This window comes from Rattus norvegicus, chromosome 2, assembly GCF_021556685.1.
Source record: "Rattus norvegicus strain SHRSP/BbbUtx chromosome 2, alternate assembly SHRSP_T2T, whole genome shotgun sequence".
In the NCBI taxonomy this organism is placed as follows: domain Eukaryota; kingdom Metazoa; phylum Chordata; class Mammalia; order Rodentia; family Muridae; genus Rattus; species Rattus norvegicus.
Window position 1 is genome coordinate 116,469,655 of NC_141535.1, and position 19,089 is coordinate 116,488,743.

At 42.4% G+C, this 19,089-nt stretch overlaps 1 protein-coding gene across 1 annotated transcript in view; it reads left to right on the plus strand.

Annotated features, from left to right (window-relative positions):
- The first annotated feature begins 1,175 nt into the window (after positions 1-1,175).
- Pik3ca (phosphatidylinositol-4,5-bisphosphate 3-kinase, catalytic subunit alpha) overlaps positions 1,176-19,089 on the plus strand; it is a 73,950-nt gene continuing 56,036 nt past the window's right edge. The window contains exon 1 of the mRNA XM_087615163.1: positions 1,176-1,597. The gene's annotated coding sequence lies outside the window, so the exon portion shown is untranslated. The remainder of the gene's footprint in view (positions 1,598-19,089) is intronic.

Below are 19,089 nucleotides of genomic sequence, written 5' to 3' on the forward strand. Positions count from 1 at the left end.
ACTTTAGAAGGCAAACTATTCCCAGCATAAAATTTCTTCCCCAAGTACATCTATTAATATCGTACAGAAAGCACGGTTTAGGTAATGATGCTTTTAGGTCCTAGGATTGACTATGAAATTCAGGTTATATTTAACTCCTTGACTCAGGGTTAGGGTGTTCTGAAACTGCTGGAAACAACTAGTTAAATACTTAAAAACTCAGATTTCCTGGAATGTGAGATGAAAATAAGGCCTTAAGGTGAGAAAGAAAACGGGAAATACAGAAACAGTTCAGTGAAACACAAGAGGAATGAATCATTAAGACAGGGTTGAGGACACGTGGCGGTTTTGAGCGTGTTAGTTCCCGTCCTCTACTCTTTAAAAATCCCAGGGGGCACTAGGCTGCCGGACTCGGCTCTGACTTCAATTCTGGACCTTCGATTCTTTCAGTATGCTAAGAGAGAAACGCAGAATACCGTCTGTCTGTCTGCTCCTCTCCCCAACCCCCACCCCATCTCTCGACCCGGCTGGCCTTGAACTCAGGAATTCAGGGACCCGCCAGCCTCCTGAGTGCTGGGATTACTGGGATTATATCGTTTAAAAGTCAACATATCTCATTCCTCTCAACCAAAAGAGATTAATACGTCACGCAGTACCAAATCTCCACGTTGAATCTAATTTGAAGCCAGCATAACTATTTTGAAGCCTCAAAAATGAAAAACTGTAACACAGCTTTTATAGTTGGGATACAAGGAAAAAGGATTGGACATAGCCAAAGGTCTCTGCGAAGTGAGTCTAAAGACTGCAGAGGGCTATCAGAGTGAGTTACAATTTAAACCAGTGTTTGCAAAAGACTTCTTCCTAAAATCTGCATCCAATTTGAGATAGCCGCCCTTCATCTTGCCCTCCTTTCGTTTTCTCTTTGGGCGTCCCTCGCTCCAACTTTCCTGTCTGCTTCTCCCAAGACAGACTGTCGCTGGAAGAAACTAATAGGCTTGACACGTCCGCCGTCCCAGGATGACACCACAGCTTGAGCTACTGCAGCGTTGAGTCGCACTGCTACTTGGGGCGGAAGAGCAGGGCGCAGGCGCAGTGAATCACTGTTGCCGAACTTGCACATTGCCCGGCCTCTTCTCCACCTCATTTCCGGTCCTCGGAGATCTGTTTCCGGGGCGTTGCAAGTTCGGCCCCTCCTCAGCTCTCACCCTCCTCTGCCCCAGGAGGGGGGAGCCGAGGGGGTGGGGAAGAGTTCGTTGTTTGTTTACACGATGTGAGCGGAAAGAGAGACCAATAAAGTTTATTCTGGAAACAAAAGGAAAAAGAGCCCGGGCGCCGGCGAGCGGAGCCGGGGGTGGGGGCGTGCGGCGGGCCCGGCGCCGAGCGGAGCGAGCAGTCGAGCGAGCGGCAGTTCCGGTGCCGCGGCGGCCGAGGCTGGGGCTGGGGCGGCCGGCGAGGCAGCGCTCGGGCCCGGCCGGGCCGCTCCGCAGCGGCGGGGGAGAGGGCCCGGGAGGCGGGCGCCGCGCCGCCCGCTGTCCTCTCCCTCGGCGCCGCCGCCGCCGCCGCCCGCGGGGCCGGGACCCGATGCGGCGGGAGCCGCGCAGCCTAGAGAAGCCGGAGCGTGAGTAGATGGCGGGGAGGGCGGGCTCCAGGCGGGCGGGCTCGCGGCCCCTCTCGTTGTACCCGGCCTCCGCCCGGTCCTCCTCCTTCGCGCTGTCGCGGGGAGGCCGGGAAGGGCACGCAGGGCCGCACGCCCCGGGGTCGGGTGTCGGCTAGCCCCGCCGCCCTCACTCTTGTCGGGCCTTCCTTCCCGGAGCCGGGTGTCGGCTCTCGGGCGCGCGTCTTCTCCGTGCCTCCCCTGGGCTCCAGGGACCGTGCGGCCTCTGCCGCCACTCGCGGACGGTGTCAGCCTCCGCTGTACGTGGGTAGATGGAGGACGAGCGGAAGGCTTGTGCAGCCTGCGTCTGGGGGAACAGAGTAGACTGCAGCCCTAAGCTGGTGCCTCCACTGCGCCTTTGTGCACACTCGGGGCGTGGGCTCGCGGGACCCTGGGAAACCGGCTTGTGTAGAGCCCAGGTAGCGTAGGTCTGGCCGTTGCCACTGCAACTTTTGAACCACTTTGGACCATATTGGAGGCTAGCGTTTCTTGTTGTTGACATCGTATGATGTCGAATCTGTGTGTTTAATGATGCGTTGTAAGGAAAGTCCTGGGCCAAAAAAATAAAAAATAAATAAAAAAATAAAGGATACTGTGTTGCAAAATTAATTTGGACAAATCAAAACAGGGTGTTTTGATTAGTGGGCTCTCACTGCAACTGCAGTCCAAGAATTTACCACCATGTCTGTGTATTCAAGTTGTAGGGTATTTTTGTTTCAACTAAAGCGTGGGGTTCTGGTTGACAGCGTAGATCACGGTCTAAATAAACATCACGTGTTCTGGAAAATTTTAATTACCAGATTAACTGTTCTGCAGTATTCTCAGTCAAAATTATCTGAAAGGGTACGGTTGGTATTGATGTTTGGTTTTGATTTTTGGGTTTGGGTTTTGTTAACTTTAGGTTTTGTTATACCTTGTGTTGTGGGACGTATTAAAGGGAGACAATAGGAAATATGTGATCATCCATACCTCTTCTAAAAAATTGTTCATTTTTTCAAAATAGTACTTGCCCATTTAAAAAAAAAATCACAACGAGTGATTGAAACAAATGGTACCCCATCAAAGTAGTAATATCATCAGAAGGGAAATAAGGTAACAAACGCTGCTGTTTTACTGGCGACAACGTAATGCTTGAAAGCATGCCTCCCCAAGTGGAAGGAATTAAAAGATGAACACACAGATACAAAACCATTGAGTTTATCTAAGGTTTAAATCTCAAGCAAGTTGGGTGTAGATGAAAGACCTGTCATTGAGCAAAGGTAGCTAAGGAGAACAGTGAGTTTGTCAGAGTGTATTCCCTTGAGAGCTCGATTGGTAGAAGCCTGGTAACAGCACCTGCGGGTCCTAGAGGCCCTGCTTCCTTCCTGCCGTAGGTCCTCTATCCCCAATGACTACTCCCTTCAAAAACCATCTAAATTTAGAAAGAGAATACTCATCTAAAGTAGGCGGTGATAACTTCTTAAAGACAGCTTACTGTCTTAGTTTGCCCTACGAATAGAGAGTTTAAACAGTCGCAGTCATGGACAGAGCCTTTGCTCTGTTGGTCTGTTTATTTGAAGAGAGCGAACTTAATCCTATTTGATCTCTTTAGTAGCTCGAGTGGCATTAAAAGGATCAGTTCTTTCTATTTTACTGTTCTATATCTCGAATTCCAGAGTGGGGGAGTCCTTAAATGAAGTGTTTATGAAGCATCGTGAGAGATTTTCCCTCCACAAAAATACTTAGGATCTTTAAAATTATCCAACCTCAGAACTCATAGAATGTCATAGTTGGTTGTGTAAGGTATTGTCAAGTAGGGTTTTTTGGAAAGTCTGGTTTCTCTTAAGTATATTCTTTTTAACCTGTCCTGTGTAGACAGAGCAACTTCAGTTTCCCTAGGAAGCAGTATTCTGATGTGAACCCAGACAGGTGGGGAGATAAACCAGCACTTTCTGACTCCTTCCACTTCTCCCCCCAATCTTGTCCAAGTCATCGCTCAGTTAATAGAGCTGGGAACAGGGCCCAAAGAGGTTTTATTACGATCACCTTTTATTGTTCAGATTTGGAGTAGTAAACATGTAATTATGTGTACTTCAGGTTTTTGTCTGCTTGGTTTTGGTTTATTTGGGGAAGGATTGTATGGTTAATGCTGCTGGTATTGAGCTGGGTTCTTGCTGTGTAGTTTATGGCCTGGAACTGGGGTACTTCTGCCTTCACTTTGCTAGGATCACCAGGATCTATCTGGCCTGGCCTCGTAAAGCTTCAGCAGCACTTTTCAGTCCTGAATACACAGTCATCGTAAGGGAACATTTTTAAAAGTGTGAAAGATTCTGATGTGCATTGTCTGACATGGAGACAGACCTGGTTTTGTTGTTGTTTTAAAGTTCGTGAAAATCTAATGGACAGGATTGGGAAGCTCTATCTCTCAAGGGCCTGTCTGACTTGACTTGGTCCTCGCTTCTCCCTTCCCTCCCATACTGCAGCTCCCTGACCTTTCCTTGCTCTCCTGTGCAGATGCCTCTTGCACTTCCTGCAACACTGGTCCTCTCTGTCTGGCTTCCCTGGCTCACTGACTCCTCTCATCTTTCGCACTGCCTCCTTTGAAGAGTGCAGTTTGGGTTAGGTGTTCCTGCTTCCTGTTCCCATGGCATCTGGTGCCCCACGGTAACCAAATTTCCTCACTCTATTGTCATCTGTTTGTCTGTGTCCTCCACCAGGATGTGAATTCCAGGAGGATGGGACCTGGGTCTGTCAGATACTGTCACTGCTAAAGCCAGTGACAGTAGCACATTGTAGGCATTAGATGTACAGCACTTTGGTCATGTCTCTTTATAATATGTCATAATTCATAAGTATCAATTAAGTTTTTATTGCTGCCAAATGCACTTTTTTCTCTAAAAGCATATATCCTTGACACTGCTGCTCACATGGATTTCATTTGGAGACCTTCGAGATGTTATAAATTACATTAAGTAACCCTCCATTCCAAGCAAACACATGCATACTGGCAGCATGTGGACCAGTACTAGGTCCACTGGACTGGAAGCCTGGAGACTTGCATGCATTCGGTCGGATCTTCCTTCCCCCTAAATGTTGCGTTTCAGGGGACGTCTTGAACTCCTCAGCCTTTTTCATCCTCTGGTTCAGAAAGACTGCTGGATGTTCTTTGTAGCACTCAGTGATCTAGCCTTAAGATGCAGGGCAGCAAAGATAGCCTTGAAATCTGATGTGTTCCAAACCTTGCTCCTGTCAGTGCTCCCTGGCAGAACTACTTTGGACAGAAGTCCTGAGCTGTAATGGCGGTGTTACTGCTCAGTAGAGGTGGCGAGTTCAGTTCAGATCCAGGAGAGCTTTCGGACTGTTAGTCCAACAGTTCATTTCCATCAGGGAAGAAGGTGTCTTCTCTAATCAGATTGAAAGTGTCTGTATAGTAAGTTGTTTCTAACTGATGCCACTTCAAGTGTGGCTAGGGTCCCAAACTGTTGTGGCTTTTGGTTTTGTTTCCTCATTCAATTAGACTCTTGGGTTTTTGGTCAATCTGAATGGAAAACCACTGTGCCTAGATAGCAAGTGCCAGACTGCTAATATGCATGTGAAGTGATGAACTCACAGGTCTCCTAGCGTAAGCAAAGTCAGAGTTGACATTCACAAAAAGGGAACAAGTGAAAACTAACAGTGACTTACAGTAGAAGTCTCAAAGACTTCATGGACATCTCCTTATAATCCTTGAAGTTCAGAGACCATTACTGAGTAATTTCTAAATAATAAAGAAAATACAGGAAAAACTGATCTCAGGGCTAATTCCAGAAGCTAGGCACTAAGCATGTTCCCACTGTGCAGACAGAAAGTAGTGGGGAGAATCTTGTGAAATAAAAATTAAGAGTGATTGTTAGGAGGAACCGAGTGTTTGCATAAAACAGATAAGTACAAAACAGCATGACAGCGAAGTCTGAGGATCTACCACGAAGCCTAGGATTATGTCATTCATGGCTCCATGTTAGATACACTGTAATGTACCTCAAGGTTCACCCTTGAGTGTCTGAATGAGAGACCCTGGTTAAGGAACTTGTAGATATTCGTTCCTCTTTGCGCCTCTTCAGTTTAGGGAGTTAAAACTTAGAATGCTGTGATGAAGAGTTTTAAAGTTAGTGGTGAAAGAGGTGGCTTACAGCAAAGGTATCTTTCCCTCAAAGTTAGTCAAGCTCTTTCGGCTGGGTATGAAGAGCTTTGACTGCAAGGCCTGCAAAGATGGCTCAGCAGTTAGGAGCCTGTACTCTCTTCCAGAGGTCAGTTCCCAGCAACCCCTGCAACTGCAGCTCAGGCCAGATCCTCTGTGAGCATTAGCCCTTGTGTGCACATACGCGCATGTAACTAAAAATGATAATATAAATAAGTCTTAAAAATAAAGAACTCTGGTCTCAACGCCTGCCACACTCACAGCTGCTCTGTGTCTGAGGGGGACAGACAGCAGGCAGTACCTGTGGACTCCTGTGCTTCAGTACAGTAGGATCGTGTGTTCACTATAGTGTGTTGCATGCTGAGTCATTAATGTATTGAGGAGAAAATTGAAGTGATTTCCCAAGTTCCAACATAAAACCATTTAGGAAATAATATACAAATGATTATTTTAAATTTATATCTAATGCTAGAAACATGTGCTTTCTATTTGGCCTAGAAATTCAAGTACTTGGTTTTGGTAGTTAGCATAACAATTTGTCTAAATTATACTTGTTGACGAACAGTTACCTTCCAGTAATTTGTAGCATATAATTGGATTTATAACAGAGGAGTCTTTCTGTCAAGGTCCATGTTGCTATCTGGAATACAATTTTTGGTCTGTTTATTCATATTCATGTTAATGATTTTTTTTTTTAAAGAGCTTTCTATGCAGCTCACAGTAACCTAGAACTTGGTATGTAGACCACATGGCCTTTAATCCTTTTGTTTCAGCTTCTATAATGCTGGAATTATAGGCATAAGCTGCCACACTGGGCTTAAATAGGTTATTTTCAAGAACTCATAAGAGGGCTGAAGAGATGGCTCAGCAGTTAAGAGCACTGATTGTTTTTGCCAAGGTCCTGAGTTCAATTCCCAGCAACCACATGGTAGCTCATAACCATCTGTAATGGGATCTGATGCCCTGTTCTGGTGTGTCTGAAGACAGTGACAGTGTACTCACATACAATAAATAAATAAAATCTTTAAAAAACCAAACCTCTTAACTCCTAAGGGACCACACAAGGAGGCACAGTTCAGGTTTTTGTTGTTTAATAGAATGTAGAGAAGTTAGTGTGTACTGTGAGAGTCTGTAGAGTGTGCAGAGCCACTGTGTTATGATGCTGGCTTTAGTCACTGGCGATAGTAAGACTGACAGAGAACTGTTCCATCAACCTTGGAACAGCAGGTAATAATGACCATCAGCTGAAGAAGTGGGAGAAGAAAACCCTGTGCATGCATTCATTCTAGGTCCTAGAGACAGAAGCAGGTGAATTTTTTCCTTCACAGCCAGCCTGGTTTATACATTGAGTTCCAGGCCAGCCAAAGCTGTGTAGTGAGACTCCATAGGGAGATGGGGGTGATTTTAAAATTTAGAAACATTTGAAAATAAAATACCTTTCTTTACATTTCTATCAATTAGTAGCCATACACTTGAAAAGGTAGTTTAAGAGAAAATGATGCCAGTTGTAGGTCATCTATTTAGTGTATATGTGAATTATCTAAGAAACACTTTTTGGGGTGGAAAAATGGCAGTGGTTAAGAATGCTTACTGCTGCCTTCTGGAGGCCCTTACTTTGGTTACCCATGGTACAAGGCTCACAGTGCCAGGAGCTCCAGGGCCTCTGGCCTCTGAGCATTTGCTCATGTACACATACCCACACCCAGACATGAATATACAACGTAGAAAGAAAGAGAAACACTTGTATAAGTTGTTGATGAATTGCATATTTCTCTTTGTCTGGAGGATTAAAAATAAAAGATTGATAGTTTAAGGAAGGCTGGGCTTGGGGGGAAGACAATATTGTGTCACATTTCCAAGTGCTGGAATTCTGCATTCAGCTTTTAATTTGGCCGTGTGGTCTTAGATCTTGGCTTTTCAGAATGCTTATTCTTTACCTGGGAAATGTCTGAAGAGCTTTACAGTTCACAAACTATGAGCCTCAGTACTCAAGGCCTGTTTCAGATTTCAGAGTGAGCAAACCACTCCCCAGAGGGAGTTTAGTTCTTAGTTCCTCTGTTTTTCAAAAGCTTAAAAAAAGCATGCATGATTGTAAGTTTACACATATTTGAAAGCTTTTGTGTGAAATTCTGTGGCTGTCACTGGAAAAACCTCCCTCCCTCTATCAGTAACTCTGGAAAACCAAGCTTATGGTAGGCAGGTGTGGTCATGTCACTCACTGGCACAGGGAGCCCTCAGTTGGGTGACAGGCACTGAGAGTAGGTCACCAGTGTATGCCAGTGGCCAAAGCAGGAAGCCAGGACAGTAGTCACAGCACTCTTAATAGCCACTGAACATCATCTTACTGTTAAAGACTTCTAGGAAAATATGTTCCCTAGCTTCTTTTGGTAATCCAATGGCAGCAGGCAGTTTTGAATCTTGGAAACAAATTCGGAGGCACAGCAGGCTTTTCTAGGTGTATCCTCAGTTGTGCTGACAAGCACATGGAAAGATAGCAAGGGCCATTGCCCTCTGTCAGGTGAGCTACTTCTGCTGAGGACTCATTTCTGTGAATGCCAAGATCACCTTCTACTTGTGGTATCGCTAGTCAGTGACCCTCTCAAGCAGTGCGATATTTAGGCTTGTTTTGAGTGTGTACTTGTTTTTCTGCATGCTAAGCTGATTTCTGTGGCTTATTTTTCTTTGAGAGCTCTTGCTTTTCCTGGTGCTTTTCATGGTGGACTTGCTGCAGCTCTAGACCTGAAGTACCATTGGATTTCACAGTTTACTCACTGCCTTTCGCTTGAGACTGAATGAAATGTCCTTTTTCCTTAGGAAAGCTGTGGGCAGCTCCGAAACCGTTGGAGATGTTTTGTTTCTTTTTGCCAAATTAGCTACTGTTCTGTGAATCCAGGGTTATAAGATACACACAGCATCAAGTGTGAGGCATGTTAACAGGAAAAATTATGGGGGAAGGACTGAAAACTTAGATGGCTTTATCTGAAATGAAAGCATGTGTTATACAGCAGGGGCAGGAAGGGTCGTATCAACAGCGAGTCCTTGAGAAGATTTCCTGAAAGTTTCACAGCTCTTGTTATTTGCAGCTGATGCTCCAGAGGCGGTGTATTAAAGCATTAGTGACACAGTATTTTGTATTGATTTTTCTAACTATATGCTAACTATAAAAGTTGAATGTGACTTTTTCAAAGCAGTTCGTAACTTGCCTTTGTAGTAGGAATGGTATGAAGAAACCAAGCAGTAGTTCTTTCCTGGAATGACTAGCTTTCAGTTTCCTTAGTAGTAGTATAAGACTCCCAGGTCTGCCAAATTGTTTTTAATTAAAAACCTGAAAATTTATTAGTGTGTGTATATATACATGCTGTTAGACATGTGAGGGTCAGAGGACAACTTGATGGAGTCAGTTCTTTCTCTTGTAGAGAGACTCTCTTGTGCACTGTGGAACATTGACCTGGGGCTGGAGAGAGAGCAGTTAAAAACATTGGTTGCTCCTCTAAAGGACCAAGATTCAAATCTCAGCACCCACTTGGCAGTTCACAGCTGTCTGTAATTCCAGTTCCAGGGGATCTCACACTCCACACAGATATACATGGTAGCAGAATGCTTATGTAAATAAAAATTTAAAAACATTGACTTGTCAATAAAAAACCTGTGGCCCCCAGTTATATTCCCTTTACGTTTTGGGGGGTCCTAGAGATTAAAATCAGGTTGCAGATTTTCATGGCAAGTGCCTTTATTCACTGAGCATCTTACCACTGACCACAAATCATGTTTATTTAAGTAATGCTTATGTACTACTAATAAAGCACAGTTGGATATATTTAGCTGGTGGTCTTTATTGAGGATAGCATACCAAATGCACAGGTTAGTGTGCTCCTGCGGGTAAGTTTTCCCCAGCAAAGATTAGGGTGAGTAATCTGGCAAAGCTGAGGCCCACGGAAGTCAGGACAGCTTGGAAAGTGAGAGAATAGCCAGCTGGGTTAAGAGCACATACTCTAAACCAGAGTAGTGCTACTGGGGACATAATTCAGTCTGCCTCCGCTACGTATTCTCTGAGTGACACATGTTTTCTCATTTGAAAAACAACAACTTTTTTTCACACCATGACTGCCAGCATCATACTAAAGCAGGAAAGCATTTAGGAGTGCCCAGCACACACTGGGCATTCAGTAAGAACCCCTGGCACTTTGAGAGTAGGGACAACATCTCCTCTTTTGTTTTGGGGTTGTGACATTGTGCAGTGAATTGAGTTCTATTCTGAGAATGCTGGGTCCTGGCTCTTGGTAGCTAGTGTGTACTGCCTTCTGAAAGCTTAGAATACTAGTTAGTTCTTTACTTCTTAATTTCTGTTCCATTAAAACGTTGACATTTTTATTTTTTTTTTTTTTTGGGTTCTTTTTTTTTTTCGGAGCTGGGGACCGAACCCAGGGCCTTGTGCTTCCTAGGTAAGCGCTCTACCACTGAGCTAAATCCCCAGCCCCAACATTTTAATTCTTGATAGGAGTGGAGAATGAGTGGACAGCAAGTATTATTAAGGAAATAGATTTAGATTTCTCTCATCTTAGACTCGGCTTCCTGAGGCCAGGGCAGCAACCCCAGCTAAAACTTGGAGGCAGTACTTGTTTGTGCATCTGGCTGTCCCTTTCCCGTGTTCATGTACTGAAGTTCATAGTCGTGTCCTGGGGGCACATGTGACAGGGCTTACATGCAGTTCTCAGTGGATTAGAATCTGTATTAGATACTGGATCTTGCATGTATATGTAGGGTTTCTTCATTTATTTCATATACACTGACTAGACATCATGTAAACTTTATGACTATTATGTGAAAATAAGGAAGGCAGCCATGTGGTTTTATTTCCATGTGTTTGATCTGTTTCCCTTTAATCTCTAAAACAGCTATGGCACAAATTCCTGTCACGTCGTCTCCCTGGGATTAGTAGTGTTGTGGGTGCTCAGATTTAAATTCTGCAAAGCAGGTGTTTCTGTTTTCTCACCTCACTTTGAGCGGTTTGGGCCGTACTGCTCTTGATACACAGTCACTTTTCAGGATTATGAGATATGGTGGCATATCTCTCATAAGCCAGGAAAATATGTGCTTTAACATTACATACTTACGGGGGGGTGCTAGGGAGCTCATGACATGTCATACAAATAAAGATCAGAGGACAACTTGTGGGAGTTCTTTCTCTTCACCTCGTGGGTACCAGGGATCACACTCAATGTCTGGCTTCATGGCAGAGCCTTCTTTCATCCACTGAGCCCTCTACCAACCCAAATCTACATGCTTTTAAAAATTAAATAGGTGTTACTGTTTTCCATCAGTAATTTGGCATAATTGCTGAATATTTTTCATTGTCATGTGATTTAAAGACTGACTTTATTGATACTTAGCGATGTTTTTACTGTTTATAAAGCTGTAGAATTCAAGAGACGGATGTGCATGTGCAGATAGTGTGACTTGGGATTGCCCCAGTACTAATGACAGAGCATGCCTCCTTCTGTGCCACGGTGACTAATGTAGGAACTGAAGTTACTTAGGCTGGCATGAAGATACACCTTTATAGTTCCAGCATGGGGGAGGCTGAAGTAGAAAGACCAGTTCAAAGCGCTCGAGTTCTCGTTCTCTCTCTGTCTCTCTCTGTCTCTGTCTCTCTCTGTCTCTGTCTCTCTCTCTCTCTCTCTCTCTCTCTGTGTGTGTGTGTGTGTGTGTGTGTGTGTGTGTGTGTGTGTGTATACACATAGTTGCTGCATGTAATCTTAATATTGCTACTGCCTTTGCCCAGACCAGACTGTGCACTCTGGCTGCTCCTGGCTTTTCTTTGCTTTACCAGGCTTTAGTTCAGGATTAGCTGCCACCAACCCTAACCTGACTTTTCTTTCTTTCTACCTTTGCTCAGCTGCCACTAGCCCTAACCAGAGACCCTTAAATCTGAGGATAAAAGACACTCCCATACAGCCTATTACTTTAAATTTGCCTACTAGGCACAGTTGTTGGGTACAATAATGCCCTTACTAATTTATTATCTCTCTCTACCCTAAACTTAGTGGCTTGTTTCACCTAACTGCTGCCAAACATCCTTAGCCACCCTCCTGTAGCAGAGACCACAGGCCCTAGCTCAACCCACCCCCCACCCCCCTGCCCGATGCTATCCCCCTTCCCGGCCTTACATGATTGAGATCCACAGGGAACACTACCTAAACCATTTCCCCAGGCCCTCTCAGTAATTTTGAAGTCCTTCAAATCTAAACTTGAATGTCATGAATGTCAGGAATGAATATAGTATAGAGTCTCTATACGTTACTTCCCTTAGTCTTCACATTAACACCTCAGTACATGTGTAGTCTTTCCATTTGGGACATTAGGAAACTGGATTTCCACACCTAATCAGTACACTGGAATCTCATCACATTGTTTGCATGAAATTATCTTAGTCACTTGTGTAAAGTAGTGGTGAAATGATAATTTTAATACTGCAACCACATGCACTATTGAGTTTCTGCTTTAAAGTAGACGTAAGATTACAGTGTGAATTGGTTGCCCATGTGATTGTTGTCAATGCCTAAGCATGAAAATCTCATGGTGTTGAGTGTGACTTTGTTACTTGTAACTTGCCTCTAGTATAGTCTGGATTAGTTACGTGATCCTGGAAGAGAAACTATTGCTTAGATTGGCTGAATACTTTGTTGGTCCCCAGGTAGCTTGCAGATTTGACTGTAGCAATTTGTGGATGTGTATTCTTTGTGTCACCCAAACATACACATACATCCTTTAAATACATATAAGTACAAAACATGTCTATACGGTGATAGACAAAAGCCATTAGAATGTACATTTTGTGGCTGATTTAAGAGATTGTTCAAGGATAATAAACAAGCAAATGTGGTTTTGAGTAAGAGTTTATTTTGAGACAACGATGAGTGAGCATGTCTTGGGAACACAGAGTTTGGTTGTCTAGAATGATATATTCTGCCTTGGAGGTAGTAGTATAAACTTGTATAGTCACAGAACAAAAGACAGTCATAAATCAAAGTATTTACCAAATATTGTGGGGAGGAAACTGTTGAGTCCGTCTACAGACTGCTCAAGACTATCTGGAAATGCCTCATAGCTAGTAACCATTTGTTGTATGACAAAACTTTTCCTGGGGAGACACGACACACATGTCCACTCACCCCAGATAGGGAAAACATGACAGACCAAGTATGGATACCACCAAAGTTCAACTTGGTGGACCATTGAGTTTTATTGGGGTTACTTACAGAACCAGAAATGACTCAAAAGACAGCTTCATTACCATGGCCCACCCAGCACAAGTGACCACTCTCAAAAGCTGAGAACCTGGAGCACACTGTGTAACTTGCAGGCAGCACAAGGAATTGGAGAGTCATTTTTCCAAGTGAGTCTCTTCAGGCAGCTGACTTCAATCTTTGCAGCTTGGCTTGTCTGAGAATCAGCTGCACAGCCCAGCTTTTATTATTTACTCTGGGAGGGAGGGGCCTAGTGAATTTGGTCAGTTTTAAGGACTTCCTGGAGCTATTTTGAGTTGTTTGCCTTTTTGTTTAAGGAGCTTCCCTGAAGGATGGAATGTTTCAATCTCAGACGAAACTGTTACACACCACCATTCAATAAAGTGTTCTTAGGCTTGTCTGTGTCTCACAGTTATCAAGTTAACATTAGCTAACAAGTAACATAGTAGAAATTTAGGCTTATCTAGTGTCACATAGTTAATAAAACAGCATAGTATTCTGGTTATGGTCTAGAATGTAACACATCTCATCTTACCCCAGTCCCAGTAAGAGTCTTCCTTCGCCAGGTAGCAGAGCCAGCTATAAAACTGGCTCATGAAGACAAGGGTATACTTTTCTCTCTTCAAGACCATGGAGGGGCTGCTTCCTTTTCCGGTTGGGATGGGTATCAATTGTGTGCTTGCATGAAGGCCATGAGGATCACTTGGGAAGGGACAATGTGACATAAACATGTTAGATTGTTTATTTTGTCTCTCTTCTAGTCTGTTTCTATAGACAAAGGTTGGTGTTTTGTAAAGTAAGTTCTGCCCATATAGTTAAAACTGTTTCATTTAGTAAATTCACAGTCTTATAAATGAATAGACAGAGGAGGAGAGTAATAGTTCAGGGGTCACAAGACAAGATGTTGTAAGATAACTGTAATTCTTGATAGTCAGGGAGTAACAATTTTTCAAAAGTGATTTCACAATTTAGCCTGAGAAAAGATTACTGTGTGTAAAGCTCACCCTTGGCTTGGCATCCTTGGTATAAAGGTGATCACTGTTCTCGAGAAGCTTCATGGCTCTCAAGGTGTAGTGTGTGTTTACTTGTTTTCAGCACATGGTAGGTGATCACTGCACATTTCATATAGATATGTACAGTTGAAGTGACAACTTAAAAGGGTAATATATGAAATACATGTGGCATTTAAAAGTGTGGGTATGTGTGATTGTGTTTAGCTGTCAGAATACACAAGCACAGATAACTGTCTGCTGTAGCCATCTAAGGCCAGTTTTTTTATTCTTAGAGCAATTCTTAGTTGCTAATCATAAAATATATGTACCACAGACTGTTGGATTGTCTTTGCTCTTATTTTATAGTTGTCTTTGTATTTGGCTTTTGAGGTCATAGTCTTGCTTCGGTACAGTAAAACATGACTTAGAAGAGAGATGAGTACTGGGAAAGAAACTAGATAATCTCCATTGAGGTATAACTGTATTTTTAGGAACACTGGGAGTCAACTGAGAAATTACCAGATTAAGAGTATAGAGTAACTCCATATAAAACAATTTAAAAATCAGTAATTCTTTATGATTATAATAGTTGTTTAGAAATATAATGAAAAATTAAAGAAGTAAGAGAAAAGATTATTTTAATGAAAAAATGTATGTGTTGTGGTTAAGCAAACACTGTATGTATGGTAGAGGCACAAGTGTTCCTAGGTGGGAAATATAGTTATTACAAGAATCAGTTTTTCCTATTAATTTATAGGTATAGCATAATTTTCATCTTAAAAATACATTTGAGGAATTAAGATAATTCCTACTTTTGTCTGAGAGACTATGTAAGTAGGTAAGAGAAAGACAGCTTTAGGCAAAAGTCAAGGTCAGCTAATTTTCCAGCTCTCTAGATATCGAAATGCATTATAGTTAAAGTGAGGGTTGGACAAAGACCTGAGTGTGACCATCAAGATAATCCAGAGGAATTGAGAACCCAGAAACAGTTATTCTGGAAAGGACTCACCAGATGCTGGGGGAAAGACCTATGTTTTGGAAAATAGTATACATCTAGGAGAACTAACTAAGTATTGGTAATGTTTAGCAAGTAGAAATTTCATATTTGACTTTTAGACATTGACACTTTCTCTTTTCTCATTCCTTTCTCTTCCAAATAAAAAAAAATTAAAGCTGTAACCAAGAACTTTGGAGAAATTCAAGAGACAAATGGTTTAAAATACAAACATTTCAAAAGCACAAAGTCCCTGTCCTGGAAGTGGATGAACAACAAACCCAGAAGACAAAGCTCACTACTGACACGCATTACACACACACACACACACACACACACACACACACACACACAGACACACACACACACACACACAGAGGGAGGGGGAGGGGGAGGGAGAGGGAGAGGGGGAGAGAGAGACAGACAGACAGACAGACAGACAGACAGACAGACAGACTGACTGACTTGTTTAAACCCCAGAGCATCAGGGCAGTGGGCAGTGTCTTTACTTCGAAGTCAACAACAGGATATTTCTAAGGCTTTTGCTGGGGAGAAGCTTTCTGTCCCTCTAATTCTGCTGGCTGCTGTTAGAATACAAGTGTGGGTAATTTTTAGACTTTTAAAATCAATAGTTTTTGTTTTGTTTTGTTTTGTTTTTTTTTTGGTTCTTTTTTTCGGAGCTGGGGACCGAACCCAGTGTTTTTTATTTTAATTAACAGTTTTAACTCAGTAATTTTCCTTTATAGCACCTGTATATTGTCATTTGTAACACCTTAAGTAGTTAACAAGTAAACTATGTTCCATATCCTATGGAAAGAGGTAGTTATATAAACTTTTTATCTTACCAGATAAACTGTAAAGTTTAGGTTTGAATTCTACCACTGTGCACATGCACGCACACACATGCACACATGAACACATGCAATTTATATATATATTTCTAAAGAAATTCCAGTAATTTAAGGAAAAATTTTTAAGTAAATAAAGCAAAGTAAATAGTTTTATGTACTATGTGTGTACTAGAAAACAAAGATGTTAGAAGAGAGTATGAAGATTCAGGTAATGTGTCTTAAGAAGTCAGTACATTTTATTCTCTTCTGTGCTGTGTTTCTGTTTCACACAGGATTTTATGCCTGTGCACTCAATCAGCACTTGACATGGATGAAATTCTGTTATGTGCGTGTTATGTTACACACAAACAAACACAAGTCACTTTCATGTGCATGTTAGAGTCGGGTATACTTCAGAAAGGAGCTGGACTAACACTTCATTTTGTTCTCATAATGTCTCCACATCTCTCCTGTGATCTTTTTCTGTTCTAATGTGCTAACTTGCCTAAATAATTGTTTCTCAGTAGCAGTACCCAGTTGATTGAACTGATTGCCAGATTTGTGTATTGCTTAGAAATCTCTCTTGTTTCTCATCTCATAATCAATGCTCCCTTTGCCCCATACTGTGTGGTTGGATTATCTCACCCAGGTTTTGCTTACTGTCCTGTTTAAGTTTCCATAGTATTGTTAGAGTTGTCAGTGTGGTGACTGGCAGAATTTCATGAACAAGCTATCAGGAATAGGTTTTACAGAAGAAAGTCAGGGAGAGAGGCAAATACTGCTCACTCGCAGTGAGCACCCTCAACTCTCAGATGTGCCTACCTGAAGCTCAGTGACCAAGAGGACCTGCATGGCTCCTCTCAGATGGACTTTATGAGAATAACCACAGGAACTCTTTTTTACTTGGAAGTTTTTTCTTTCTTTCTTTTTTTTTTTTTAATTTTTGTTCTCTTTTCTTTTTTTTTTTTTTAATTTTTTTTTTTATTAACTTGAGTATTTATTTACATTTCAAGTGTTATTCCCTTTCCCGGTTTCCGGGCAAACATCCCCCTAATCCCTCCCCCTCCCCTTCCTTATGGGTGTTCCCCTCCCCATCCTCCCCCCATTGCCACCCTCCCCCCAACAATCTAGTTCACTGGGGGTTCAGTCTTAGCAGGACCCAGGGCTTCCCCTTCCACTGGTGCTCTTACTAGGATATTCATTGCTACCTATGAGGTCGGAGTTCAGGGTCAGTCCATGTATAGTCTTTAGGTAGTGGCTTAGTCCCTGGAAGCTCTGAAAGTCTTATTCTTTGCTTTAGCATGTAGGGAATTTTGTTACATCTAAATTCCCCAGATGCTTGAAATTATGATCTAACAGGTCTACAGTAGTGAGTCCTTGCATAGGCCAGGATGTGAAGGAAGCCAGCCCTAGGGAAAGGTGCTCTGTCTGTTATTGCCCCTTTTCCTCACAGCCTGGCCTTCACCCACTTCTGTGTGCTCATGCTTTGCTTGGTCTCATAGAACAGCCTTCTTTTCTGTTTGGCACTCTGAGCTGCTTCCGGTGCACTCAGCAGGCCTTCTGAGGCTTTCCTTCCAGCTGTCTTGACTCTACCTTCTTGATAGCTGTTGACCTGGCAGTCTGAGTCATGTTTATGTATAATCTGTGTGAGAGATTTCTGAATGCACTCATAGGCAAGCAACTCTCCCTTAGTGTTTCCATGGATTTGGAGTCATACATGCTAAATTACACTCATTTATTTGCATCTCTTCACAAGATTTGAGAGCCTCTGGAGGTTGACATTGCATTTTATTTAAAATCTTGAATGTTGTCACAAAGCTGCTGCAAAATCATTGCACAGCAAATGTCTGGGATTTTTGGGGTTTTTTTTGTTTGTTTGTTTGTTTGTTTTTCAGATGAACTGTTTGGTAAGCAAGTCAGGTAAAGAGTGCATAATCCCTTTTTTTTTTTTTTTTAAGGGAGGAAAATAAAGTCTGGAGAAATTATCTTCTTGTTCCCCCAGATTTATAAGTACAGGAACTTCAACACAAGACATTTCTGATTTCAGTCTTCATAGCAAACACTGTTATTATAAAGCTAACCTTTCTTTTTGAGCATTTTTCTTGTGGCTTTCAGATAGTGTACTATTTTGTTTGAGTAGGAGATATTTAGTAGAAATATTGTTTATCGTAGTCACTTTACAAACTAACGCTTATTGCTGTAGGATAGAACTGATTGTTGAATGGATAGATACTGAGCTATTTGCCATCTTCTTTCACACTGGGTCTTCTCTACTCTGCCTATAATGTGTGTTTGTTTCTTTGACAGAGCAGGCTATATGCCTGTGACCAAAGATACTTGATTAATCTGAACTGACTTATTTATGTACGAAAACCTCTTATTCTGAAGCACTTAGGGCAAAGGCCTTCGTATGTGTGCGTTTTCAAGTGGGCATCTGAAGCTTAGTTCTGTAGCCTGGCTGAAGACTGTTCTAAGGTGTTGACAGAAATCAGAGGCCAGCTGTGGAATGAGATCCTAGGAGCCTAGAGGACATGTAGCTGTGGTTTAAACCAAATGCTAGCAACACAACATTTAGTAGCATCTGTTCTTTTAAAAGAAACATTTTGGATCAGTGGAATCATCTTCAAATATCCTTCTATCCAGCTGTCAACTTTTTCTGCCAATATTTCTGGAACCAAAACCAAGAAAAGAGAAGTTAGGGACCCATGTTTTGAAATAAGCCAAACACTAGAAAATTGTTTTATCTTAAAAGATTTCCAAAAGAGTTCTTCAGTAGCTAGAAAGATGCATAAAAAGCAGATATCTGTCACTCTCCCCAATATTAAGCAGAAGTACATTCCCAGTCCACAACTCACATACAGTGGTAGCATGAGGATGGATGGTGTCCTTGAACCCATATAGAAAGCCACGCAGGTTGTGCACCTGCACTCCTGAGACTCACCTAAGTGAACTCCTGATGAAGCCAGAGACCTGTCTTAAAATAAGGTGAAGAGAGAATGAAGAAGACACACAACATCGACCACTGGCCTCCATGTGTGCCTGCTTACACATACCTGCAAGTATATATACACACATGGACACCTGTACATCACACTGACATGCTCACAACAAAATAAAATAATAAAGGTGTTGGAGAGACAGGATGGCTACTTTTAGTAGCCAGTGGACTTAAAGGATATTAATGCAAGCATCCTAATCCTAGTTTTAAAATTTTCTAGTGTTTCTTTAATGGTTTGG